General features: G+C 39.6%; 1 long non-coding RNA gene across 1 annotated transcript in view; it reads left to right on the top strand.

Moving 5' to 3' along the window:
• The window catches only part of LOC121075221, a 102,526-nt gene that overhangs the window by 19,288 nt on the left and 71,006 nt on the right, over nucleotides 1-12,232 (top strand). The window contains exons 2-3 of the long non-coding RNA XR_005822825.1: nucleotides 4,507-4,566; nucleotides 5,649-5,738. This is a non-coding gene — a long non-coding RNA (uncharacterized LOC121075221). The remainder of the gene's footprint in view (nucleotides 1-4,506; nucleotides 4,567-5,648; nucleotides 5,739-12,232) is intronic.

The following is a 12,232-nucleotide window of genomic DNA, read 5'->3' as shown; positions in this document are numbered from 1 at the left end:
TAAGAAAGAAGAAAAAATGGGGAATGCAATCAGGAGAAACTAGGTTTTGCTTAGTTAGGATGAAGGGAATAGCCAAAGACATGTAATTGTATTAGGACTCTCTGATTTGCATTCCCATTTCTGATTTCTGCTACTTTTTTAGCAAAGCAAGAAAACTTTATTTTGAAGATGCTGTTTTGATCAATGCAGATTTGGTCTTTTGTAGACATCTATGAGTCTTGCAACTGGCTGACATCACAGCTTGGTATCCAAAGAGACATAACCTATAAAAAAGGTTAGTAAGAATTGTTAGTGAATATAGTGTTATAAAGTGGTCAAAGTTTAACTCAAAAGGGGAATGGAAATGTAGACGTGCCAGCTGAGAAGTATATTTATGAGGCAATGGGACTATGATAGCATAAACTTTATTTTTGTTTTAAAAAGTGTTGTAAAGTAAAAGACCATTTTCCACATTTGCATCAATTGAATAATTCTGAAACACAAATGTGGAATAGTGTTTCCTGAGCCTTTAGAAGATGAAATGTGCTCAAGAAAGATGTAAGATGTCAGATATTCTGGAATGATTGGGAGTCTCTTACTAATCATTGTAAGAAGAATGCAGCCTTCTTTATGCTTCTATAGTATAACACAGTCTCCACTTTTGCAGTCACATTACCTTTACCAGTTCAGTAGGCCTGAGTGATGGTTAAAGTGAAATGGATTTTTCATAGGGATAGATCTAACACTGATAATTGAGTTCAAGTAACACTTTAAATTAACTGTATAGATATATTGTATTTTTCTTCTCTTTCACTTCCAAATCTGTGGGTTTATGGAGGTCATTCGTATTGACCCTGACCACCCTTATGGAAGGGATTAACTCCACTGTGTATTGGGTGTCTCAAGGAATTCAGTTTCATTACTTTTTAAAAGGGATACATCAGGGCAGCTTGGATTGTTGTGTTAAGGATTTCTGGGACAGATTACACGGTATCTTCTTGCCCTGTGAATTAGAAATTCTTTGAAGGGTAGGTATACTGGTTCGGTCAGCATAAATGATTTCTTAATCACTGTTGATACTGTATTGCAGTACTCAAGCAATTTGTTAGGTAATATTGTCATTCAGGTTTAGTTTGCTTCAATCTCTGTCTCCTTTTGAGAAAGAGAAATAGGATTTTCTTTCTTTGAAACCAGTTTTCAGACAATGGATGTATATTTTATTTCACATCATAGTAGGTGGGCTGCATCTCTAAATGGAGTTATCAGTTTGTAAATAGAATTTGGAAGGAAGAATGGAGGTTCAGTAAGAAAACAGAAAACACCAGGAAACGTTTTTAGCACACATTATTAGACTGCAGCCCATTTCAGTATCTAGTTAACTTGGTTTGTAGAGATGGTCTTCATTTAGAAAAAAGTACCTCCCCAGGTGGGGCTGTCAGGTTGGTAAGACACAGAAGCAGTAAATCAGCAGTAGGACTGCATCATGTAAGCAGACAAACTGGAAAAGAAGAGGCAGGATGGGGTCAATGTGGTGTCTTGACCAGACTGTTTTAATGATTCCAGAAGAGTCAGCTTCCCTGGGGTCTACCTTATCATCAGTCAAATCTGAAGATCTGACCTCTTTTAGAACAAGCTTATCATTTCAGAAACCCATGGAATCTCTTGATTCCTCTGGCGCTATTAACCATTTACCTCAAAATGACAGATCAGGTTCTCAAGAAATTAATTCCTAGAGCAACATTACTCAACATGAAACTAAGTTGTAAAAGATTTCCCTGAGGCTCAGAGTAGTTATTGTGTGTCCAGACTATGGTCTTTTAAAGGCATATATTGTTTTTAAAAGGTAGAGACAGGAAAAAAAAAAGCAACATTATCTAAAAGTGGTTTGATACACCTACGATAAACTAAAAAATACTGTTTTATTCACCCATGTCTGACGATGTGGAGAGCATATATGCCAAAATGGTCTTGATATGATGCATTAACTATAAGGAAACTTAGGCTCTGTGATGAAGGCTGTGCCCTTTTGAAGCTCAGGTGCCAGTAAAGGCATAATGTCATCACGTGGCACTTGCAGGGTAACCAGGCAATCAGGCCCAGTCAGCATGGGTTTATGAAAGGCAGGTCCTGCTTGACGAACCTGATCTCCTTTTATGACAAAGTGATGCGCTTAGTGGATGATGGAAAGGCTGTGGATGTGGTCTACCTTGACTTCAGTAAGGCTTTTGACACCGTTTCCCACAACATTCTCCTCAAGAAACTGGCTGCTCATGGCTTAGACTGGCATACGCTTTGTTGGGTTAAAAACTGGCTGGGTAGCCGGGCCCAAAGAGTCGTGGTGAATGGAGTCAAATCCAGTTGGAGGCCAGTCACTAGTGGAGTCCCCCAGGGCTCAGTACTGGGGTCAGTCCTCTTTAATATCTTTATCGATGATCTGGATGAGGGGATCGAGTGCACCCTCAGGAAGTTTGCAGATGACACCAAGTTAGGTGTGTGTGTCGATCTGCTCGAGGGTAGGAAGGCTTTGCAGGAGGATCTGGATAGGCTAGACCGATGAGCTGAGGTCAACCGTATGAAGTTCAACAAGGCCAAGTGTCGGGTCTTGCACCTGGGGTGCAACAACCCGAAGCAGCGCTACAGGCTGGGAGATGAGTGGTTGGAAAGCTGCCTGGCAGAGAAGGACCTGGGAGTACTGGTTGATAGTTGGCTGAATATGAGCAAGCAGTGTGCTCAGGTGGCCAAGAAGGCCAACAGCATCCTGGCTTGTATAAGAAGCAGTGTGGCCAGCAGGTCTAGGGAAGTGACTGTCCCCCTGTGCTCGGCTCTGGTGAGGCCGCACCTCGAGTACTGTGTTCAGTTTTGGGCCCCTCACTACAAGAAGGACATGGAGGTGCTCGAGAGAGTCCAGAGAAGGGCGACGAGGCTGGTGAGGGGTCTGGAGAGCAAGTCATACGAGGAGCGGCTGAGGGAGCTGGGACTGTTCAGCCTGGAGAAGAGGAGGTTCAGGGGTGACCTCATCGCTCTCTACAGGTACCTTAAAGGAGGCTGTAGCGAGGTGGGGGTTGGTCTATTCTCCCACGTGCCTGGTGACAGGACGAGGGGGAATGGGCTAAAGTTGCGCCAGGGGAGGTTTAGGTTGGACATTAGGAAGAACTTCTTTACTGAAAGGGTTGTTAGGCATTGGAATGGGCTGCCCAGGGAAGTGGTTGAGTCACCATCCCTGGAGGTCTTTAAGAGATGTTTAGATGTTGAGCTTAGTGATATGGTTTAGTGGAGGACTTGTTAGTGTTAGGTCAGAGGTTGGACTAGGTGATCTTGGAGGTCTCTTCCAACCTAGACGATTCTGTGATTGTGATAATTGTGCAGGAGTTTCTAGCAGTAAGGTCTAAGAACAGGTGGTAAGGTTTTGGCCTGTGTTTTTGTGTCCTGCACTTACCCTAAGATGAACCAAAAGTCTCGCTGGCTTGCAATGGGGCTGCTGAGTGCTCCAGAGTTTTGTTCTCTCTTTAAAACTATTATACCAGCTCAGGGCATACCGTCAGTACAGCTGACGGATTAAAATTGCCTCCTACCAGCTGATTTATTTCCTTTCTTAAATTGCTATACTTGGCAGAACTGGCAGGGCCCCGAGGGCACTACCAGGGCCTGACCCCCCTCCATGGGCCTCACCTCACCCCAGGACCCCATCTCAGCCCCCAGGGCCGTCAGCCCCTGCCCCAGTGAGGCCGCAGCAGGGATGTGCCCCAGCTCCCCCAGCCCTGCCCGCCATGGGCCCTGCCATGCTGAGCCTGCCTGCAGGCCCACGTTCCAGCCAGGCCTCAGCCTGACCCCATCCACAGCAAGGTGAATGGTGTCCCCCCCCAAGGCAGAACCGAGTTACGTCTTGGAGATTTTTGATTCTGTGGTGGTATTTTGGCTTATTCCTGGTCACAGAATTCACAAAGGCGTAGTTGTTGAAAAAATTATAAGCAACAGACTCACCAGTCGAGTATTGAGATTGACAGCATTTGCAGTCTACATTTGGATGTAGATGAGAGGCCCAAAGTTTAGCTTGGGAAGATTTTTTTCTGCTGAAGCTGGTGATGGTATGTAAGCAGTGACTGAAAATCATCCCCCAGAAAGCCCCCCCCTCGGTATATCTGAAATCCAGATTAGGATCTGAATTTTAGCACGTTCAATAGTGGTGCTTTAGGACACAAAAAAACACAACTGACACCTAACACTTGATGTTGGTTTGGAAGCATTTTTAGATTCGTCCAGTTCTCTGTTGCTGTTTTTAAACTTTTGCAACAGGGGCATCATTTGTTTGGGTCTGAGAGTGCTCCTTCCCCAGATCAGATGTTGCTGATAAAGGCAAGAACTTGCTAATCTTCACCACAGTTGTTTGTTTAAAAAGGAAGGCCTTGAAAACAAATGATGTCATGACTGCCATTTGCTCCATGCTGCTATTTGCTCATTTGTTTTCAGTGTGGAAAAAGTATCTAACTGTCTTCCGAATGAATGTAACTCATTCTTTCCATTCTGCAGGAGCTGTTAATTAAAGAGTATCTGCTGCATACAGAGGAAGGCATCTGACAGACTTTCTACGTAAGTGGGCAAATTCTTTCATCGCCTCTTAGATTCTTTTTTTAGGTTCAGAGTGATTTTTTTTATTATTTTTACTTGTATTTTTTTAATAACTCCTCAGTTGCTTGAATGGTCTCTCCCTATTGCCTACTCAGTTTCACACAAGTAGATCAACACGCAATTCCCTCAGTGTTAGAACAATTCAACCATGTGTTAATATGGTTGGATATTAAAAGTTCATACGGCAGATTAATGTAATTAACATAAATACAGTTACAGTCCACAAGTACATGGAAACAGTGCATCAATCAAAACTAATGAAAGTAGCCATAAATATAAATGGACCAGTGCTTGAGATGACCTAATGTTACACATGCATGTGCTTTCTAACAGAGCATGTCCAGCTTCTTTCACTGGTATTGACTTCAAATAATTTTAGCAATTTTGAAAGATGTTCATTTAAGTTCCTTCGACAAATGAATAATTACCATAGTATTCTGAGGTTAAGTGAGCATAGGGAACCTGATTTTTTTTTAAATGAAAAAAGCAGTATTTTCCATTAAGAGAAGCAGAAAAAGAGTTTAAGAAGATCTTAATGTTTTCTGTATCTATTTACATCATGAATGTTCTTGCTTTGGACCAATTGAAAATGACTAAATTTGGAGGAAAAATTGCAGAATATGTTCTCATATAAGATGAGAATTTTACCATACGGCCAAGTCTTCACTTGTGATGGTATACAAGGTTTTTCTCATCTTGTGAAACCAAAGATTTATGAAATGACTAACAAAATCAGGGATAATAGATTGGTATTATATTACATTTTCAAATCCCAAGTTTTGAAAAAGATATGCAATGTTCTATTTTGTGTTCTTTTCAATAACCACACAGGATTAACTGTCTTTTCTTTATAGCAGTCTGTTCTTTATGGAGATCTGTTGTAATTTTGCATATTCATACAGTCTGGATGAATATTGTAACAATTAGAGTTAGGAGACTTTTTCTCTTAGTAGTTCCCTACAAGAATGTACTTAATCCACCTTTACTTATTGTTCCATGCAGAAGTCCTGTACAAAACTCTGTACACTTGATTTTTCTTTCAGATGCAGAAATATGTTCTCATACACAGATTTCAAAGTGGGAGAGGAAAATGATAGCTTGTGAATGGGAAGAACCATCAGATAAGCAAAAGAGTAGGATTATTGTTTCTAATACAGCATCACACCTAATCATCTCTGTGGTGATGTGGCAGTCGGAAAATAGCTTATTGGTTACAGATACCTAAAATCAAGACATTCTTTAGATTTGTGATAAAGGATACTTGGGCATCCACTGAACCCACCTTAATTACAGATGATGCTCTGTGGCTCTTGTCCCATACTAGATTATCCTGGCAGATTATGCTCTGATCAGAGTCTCTGGTGAGATGTCTGGGACTATTGATTATTCAGCTAATGATACTGGGAAATAAGGAAAGCATACAAAATAGCTTTACTTTGTGTAAGTAAAAATACAGGGTGTTTTTGACATGCATTGCTTAAAACAGTGCCTCGGCTCTGTAGGTGTAAGGGTATGTGAAGAACGTTGACAAGGTGATCATTTTGCTGAGGCAGAAGTTTATTTCAGGGTTATGCAGAATGTATGGGCAAGATAACTTTTACCAACAAAAAAAAATTGTGGATTTTTCCCAACCTTTCACTACTAGAAAGACCACCATTATTTAAAAGAAATAAAAAAATAAAAGGGGGGGGGGGGGGCAGGAGGTTGCATTGAGTTATTGTGGAACGTCCCTTGTTCTTCATGATTCAGTGGTTGAAATTCTGAAGATTAGAAAGAAGGTAACTGTCTTTACCAACAAGTGATCCTGGAAATGAAAAGACACAGATTATATTGATTCCTAAGGTGCTTCCCACTAACTTTCCTTTCTTCTACTCTCCCTCTACCACCCCCCACCCTACTCCATCCAGTTACAGTGTTCACAAGATTAACACATTAGAGTGCTTGAACTTTCATTTTTCACATTCTGGCCTGGGTAGTAATGCCAGCTGTTTGACAAAAGTTTGTAATTCTTAGGAAATCACAGAGCAACCAAGTGAAACACCTAAACAGTGTAAAAGATGTCAGAACATTTTACTCGTTTCACAAGTGGCTGGTTCTACAACAGGATGTTGTATGCAATTAAATTAGTATAATAATTGACTCCACTGAAGTTAATGGAACAATGAGTATTAATACAATGCAGGAATACAATCCAGCTAAGCAGTTATACTTACAGAAGGAATGATGTTGTCTCTAAAGTGAGTATCAGATACTTCTCCAATTTACAATAGGATGCTTGCTCTTTTAGTGATTGCTGCAGTTCTGAAAAATGTCTATACCTTACGTTGCTTCAGCTCTGCTCTCAGTGGGCTGTTATTACTGCGTGCTCCCTATTATAAATGGGGTTTCTCTCCTGAGGATGAACTCTGTCCCCTGTGAGCAACTGAAGTGGAGCAGAGGCTGGAGCCAGGACTGGGTGAGGGACAAGTGCAAAGCTGTGGATCACTAATGATGACCATGTCATTAGGAATGTGTTGTGTTGTGAATTTATGAAGAGATCCTTTCAAAGCAGCCGTGCTAATTTCTTAGAGCAAACAAAATGGATGTTCCAGTAAGTTATTTACATTAGTGTGCTTCAAAGCAGATGGAGAGCTTTATATTCCATTATGAAAGGCATGCAAGTTACAGCGACATGTCTCCTAATTATGAACAACTTAAACTACACCATCTGCATTTAACAAAGCTCCATATGTATGGATGCGATCTAGTTTGGCTGCCTGTATTGTTAACAACACGTGCAAAATAGATACCAACATGCAGAATCTAAAGATATTTTGGCAGGCTTTGTGGGAGGAACTGGAAATGCTTGCAGTGCCCCTTACATCTTCACTGTCCAAATGCAAAAATAGGGACAACAATCACCCCAGGACATAATTGTCGCCTCCTATTGAGAGGGGCATTGATACATACATTTGCCAAATTCAGCATATTGGTTACCCAGTTGTAGCCAATGCAAGTTCTCTCTTTCTCTCTCTCTCTCTTTTTTTTTTTTTTTTTTTGGCAGAACACATCTTCTTCCCCTAGGCAATCTGGACAGACAGCATGTAATTTTAGAAGTCCATATTCAAAGCCCAATCCTTTTGCCATTGACACAATGCTCTGCTATGCAAATTTCAGCATAAGGGATCTGTGGACTTCAGTTTAATGAAGAATAAGAAAATTAATTTTTTAGAAAATGAAGGTTCATTGAGCTAAACAGCCTTGGTTACCCGGGACACAAACCAACGTCCAAATGTTTAAGTCATAAGGGGGTTCTTCTATGCTCTGCAGTGGGAGGAATTGCTTTGCTGTTTCCTCAGAGAATATTAAACAGTGTGTAACTGAGAAGGGATTTAGCAAGGGAGTGCTTATTTTTCATCTGGTCTTAGCCGTTACTTCCGCTGGAGTAAACTCCAGGCCATGACATTCCCCAGGACCTGAGCTATGCTTAGTTGGTTCTTCCCTGAATTGCGAGTGCTTGAAATACTTGGGATTTCTTGATGGTGTGTGGAACTTCTTTGTTGAAAAAGGGGAAATTCTAGGTGACCAAAAAATAAAAATAAAAATTTTCTATATTTGCATGCAGCAAAAGGTGGAGGTCGTCAGATAGATACATGCCTTTGGTTGTTACAGGTGACCTGCACAGAGTGGCTCTTCTGACTTTATCTCTTAATAGCTCTGGAAGAGCAGCACAGGACTAGCAGTCTCCTAGATCTAGCCCTCCCATGGTCAGACCCTCACCTCCACTTTCCCCATTCCACCCAACAAGTCTTTGATCTCAAGTAGAGTGAACTGCTGGTGAACTCTGAGGGTGACAGACATCTTGTGTTAGGAGGATTTTGTAATTCATCTTTATATGAGATATGACAGCTACCAAGCTAACTATTTTACTGGATTTAGTTCATCTTCAGCCTAGACTGTGTATCATTACAAGATAAAAACAAAACACTCAATTAGGAAAGACAAAAATCAAGTAAGTGAAGTCTGTTTGAAAAAAAAAAAAGGCAGTAAATGGAGAACACAGCATGATTGAAAAGTGAGAGGGGATCATGTCTGTTTTCACAGAAATCTGGATGTGAGGGATTGGACTGACTGTAATAGATTCCCCCCACCCCTTTCTCTTCTTTCCATTCTGCTGTTTCTGATATGGAGATTTACACTGACCTTTGGGCTTTTACATCTTGTAATTTGCTAGCCCTTTGATAGAAAGCACATTCTCAGGAGCGACTTAATTCCTTTCTGATCAGTATTACGTGACACCAGCAAGCAGAGGGCCTTTGATTCATCAGGACAAAAGGGAGAATGGAAGTGTACTCCCTCCCCAACACAGCATTGCCATAGTCCCGTAAGCTGAGTGTAATCCTGGTTTCATTTTTCCATTCTTGTTCTTTGGTGATGTTATAAATCCAGCTTTAAGGCTAAACAAGAACAAGATAAGGCAAGTTCTTTTACCATTTGAATACCGAGGGAATAAATCTTTTTATCTCTCTCTAACTTCAGGTGGAGGTAGTAAAAAAAAAAAAACCCTTTCTGTATTACCATTGAATGCAACTGGTTCATTCCGCTTTGCCTGAAGCATTAGTTTCATTTCTAAAAGGACATGTATTTAACCATATAAAGCAGCAAGAAGTGTAAGGGAGCAAATGTGCCTATTTTCAATAAGATGCTTAAGAGAAGAGACAGGAAACACATTGAACATTTGATGCTGACGTCTGTAACGGCCTCCTTTATCAAACCAAGTCCTGAGGAACTGTGAGGGGTGAGTGGTAGAAGTCTCAGCATTCAGCTCTCTGTAGAGGAATTTAATTGAAGGCCCAGAGATAGGGCAGAGGCGGGCAGTGAAACTAACCTTGATTAAAGTTGTGACTGGAGGACTCTGGAGAAACTCTGTTAAGTACAAGTTCATGATTCTGGGGCCTTTTTTGTCTTTTCTAGTGCAAATACTTTAGTATTTAATATGTAAACAATGAGGATTGAAAAAAAAAAAGGAGGGGGGTGGAATTTAGAAGTAAGGATGTCATGTAATATCATCTTTCATTTTACTGCGATACACCTAGTTTCTGCTAGGTGCTCCTGAAGCATCAAAGGACTGCTCTTCTTTGTGTATCTATATAATATACATACTCCTTTCCTGAGGACATCCCATAGTTTGGAGTTGATGTTTAATCAGGTTTTGTACTATTGCTTTCACCTTGTTTACCAAATGATGGTACATAGTAAAAAGAAAACCCATCTCCTGTTCTTAATCAAAATGACATTGTAGATGGATTAATTCAGCTTTATAAAAGTGATACATTAAAGTGTTTTTAAATCTGATATAAGACAACCTAAATGTTTTGGGACGGAGGGCTGAAATAGCTGGGAGAGTATGCAGCCACTATTAACGTGAGATTTCTCAAGCAAAAGAATCAGCAGCAGCTACTGATGTTGGGAAGCTTTAGGCAGATTTGGAAGATGCCCAGAACACTATCAAAGAGATAAACTTTAGTCGCATTATACTATTTAATCATATTTCAAATCTTTCTTGGGTTGTTTGATCAAAGCTGCTATCAGCTTTGTATTTTTTGAAGTGAATGATTCAATCTAATTTTTATATAAGAGACATAAGAAAAATAAATAGAAATGAACTGATTGAAAGCATGGGATTTTTAATCTGATAAAAATTGTTTTGACAAAATACACATGAAGAAAACGTTCAGGACTTTTGGGTTTATATAGAACAAAAATATTCTGATCTCAAAAAAGAAAAGTGTATTTAATCTAAAAGTATTTATCAGAAATGTACACGGTTTATTTAAATTTCTGTTTTCTCCAGTTAACTTATACAACTAACCAGAACGGTCTCTGTGTATGCTGCTTGTAAAAATCATCTGACCTAGAAAAAGCCTTGTCTAGCTGTGGACATGGTGGTTCAGGTGTTAAGTCACTGAACTGTTTATCAAAGGTCTTTTTTTTTAAAGGAGCTATGGGGTTCAGCTGTGATCCAAGTTGAACAGAATTAGGAATTTAAGGAATCATTATTTCTGCTACACTTGCATCTCCATCTGCAATTAGATGTACTGGCGGTCTGCCCAAATATAGAGAGTGTGCCTTCCCAAGCATGGGAGAAGAAAACCCTGTATGCCTGGGGGAAGCTGAAGGAAGTAATAGGGGAATATTTTCTGGAAATCTTTAGTTATGAAGTGGAAAAAAAAATCAAGATCGTAGTAATGGAAGTTGTATATAAAGAAAAGGAAGTAATTAACTGAACACTTGAAATGGTGTTAATTATTTATTTAGCTCTTCTGTTTAATGTAAACATACACTCTCAATACATGTTCTGCTCTGCCTTTGTGAAATGTGGTGCATCTGTGAACAAGTGCCTGAAGAGTGTGAGACTCGGTGAACGTTGCCTCACACTTCATTCCCAAGTTCACATCCTGATTGTCCAGTAGTGGAAAGAAAAGTGCCCCAGAATGATGTGGAAGGTTGTCTTTGAGTTTCTGACCTGAGTAACCAGATGCATTCTTCTTCTGAGTGATATTTAGGCATTGGCTTTAAGATTCTTGATATCCCGGAATGAGAATTTGCCATGTCTAAAACCATTAAAATGTTATCAGCTTTCTCTCTCTCATTTTCTAACTTTTGAGGCAGTAAGTCCTACGGGACTCTCTGTTTTGACTTTTTAGTCATTTAGTTGGAAAGAATGTGATCCTCAATCATTTTTTGTTTGTTTGGTTTTCCATGTTCTCCAATACAGAAGAATGAAAATAAGCTGTCAGATGGTGTTTGTTTGCCGCTATACTGCCCAAAATTGGTGCTCATTTTGAATAACTCTTTTTTTTTTTTTTTCATGCCCAGGCTGAGAAGCTCTGTTTTGGGTATCCATTTGGGTGCAACAGCTAGAGATCGTGTTGGAAATTTTGCATTGCAGGCATAGTGTTCAAGTTTGCGTTCACTTAACTTAGGTGCTGTTCAGGAAGTTGGCTGAAGACTCCCTGGCAGACAATCTCCATTACAGATAGACTGAAAAAAAGTTAAATTAATTTTGAAATTTACAACTGACTATTGTCCATAAATGGTTATTTGATATAGATCCACATATATTGGCCAATTTCTGTACTTTTCCATTCACTTTCCATGGTAATAAATAGAGAGAAAACCTATTTTAGCTTAGTTAATGAAATGTGTTAGTAAGTGTTGCTGAGTTTAGAAGGATTTTAGAAATATTTTAAATTTATGAATATAACAATATGAATATGTACAACTGAGAAAAAGTTATGTTCTAGGTTGTTAAGAAGATATGAATCAAAATACTAGGAAAAGGAGAAACAGCTTGATTCACCTGTCTTTATTTTATTCGTTCCAGGCTGGGTGCTAAATTAAATTTCTGCATATTATTAGTGAGAGTAAAAACCTTTATTGTTTTTAAGATTGTGCTAGTTTATGAAAGGAATTCTATAACACAGCTCTGCATAATCAGGATCTAGCTGCAGTGACCCAGGAGACCATCTACAGTTCTGTGTCTGTAGAGCTAATATTTAAAAGGCAGAACCATAATGGAGACGAATGAATTTTTTTCAGACATCTGGAAAAAAAAAAAGCTATACTTTGTAATCTGAATGCCCTT

The sequence above is a fragment of the Cygnus olor genome, chromosome 1 (genome assembly GCF_009769625.2).
Source record: "Cygnus olor isolate bCygOlo1 chromosome 1, bCygOlo1.pri.v2, whole genome shotgun sequence".
Lineage (NCBI taxonomy): Eukaryota > Metazoa > Chordata > Aves > Anseriformes > Anatidae > Cygnus > Cygnus olor.
This window is presented reverse-complemented; position numbering and strand designations above follow the sequence as displayed.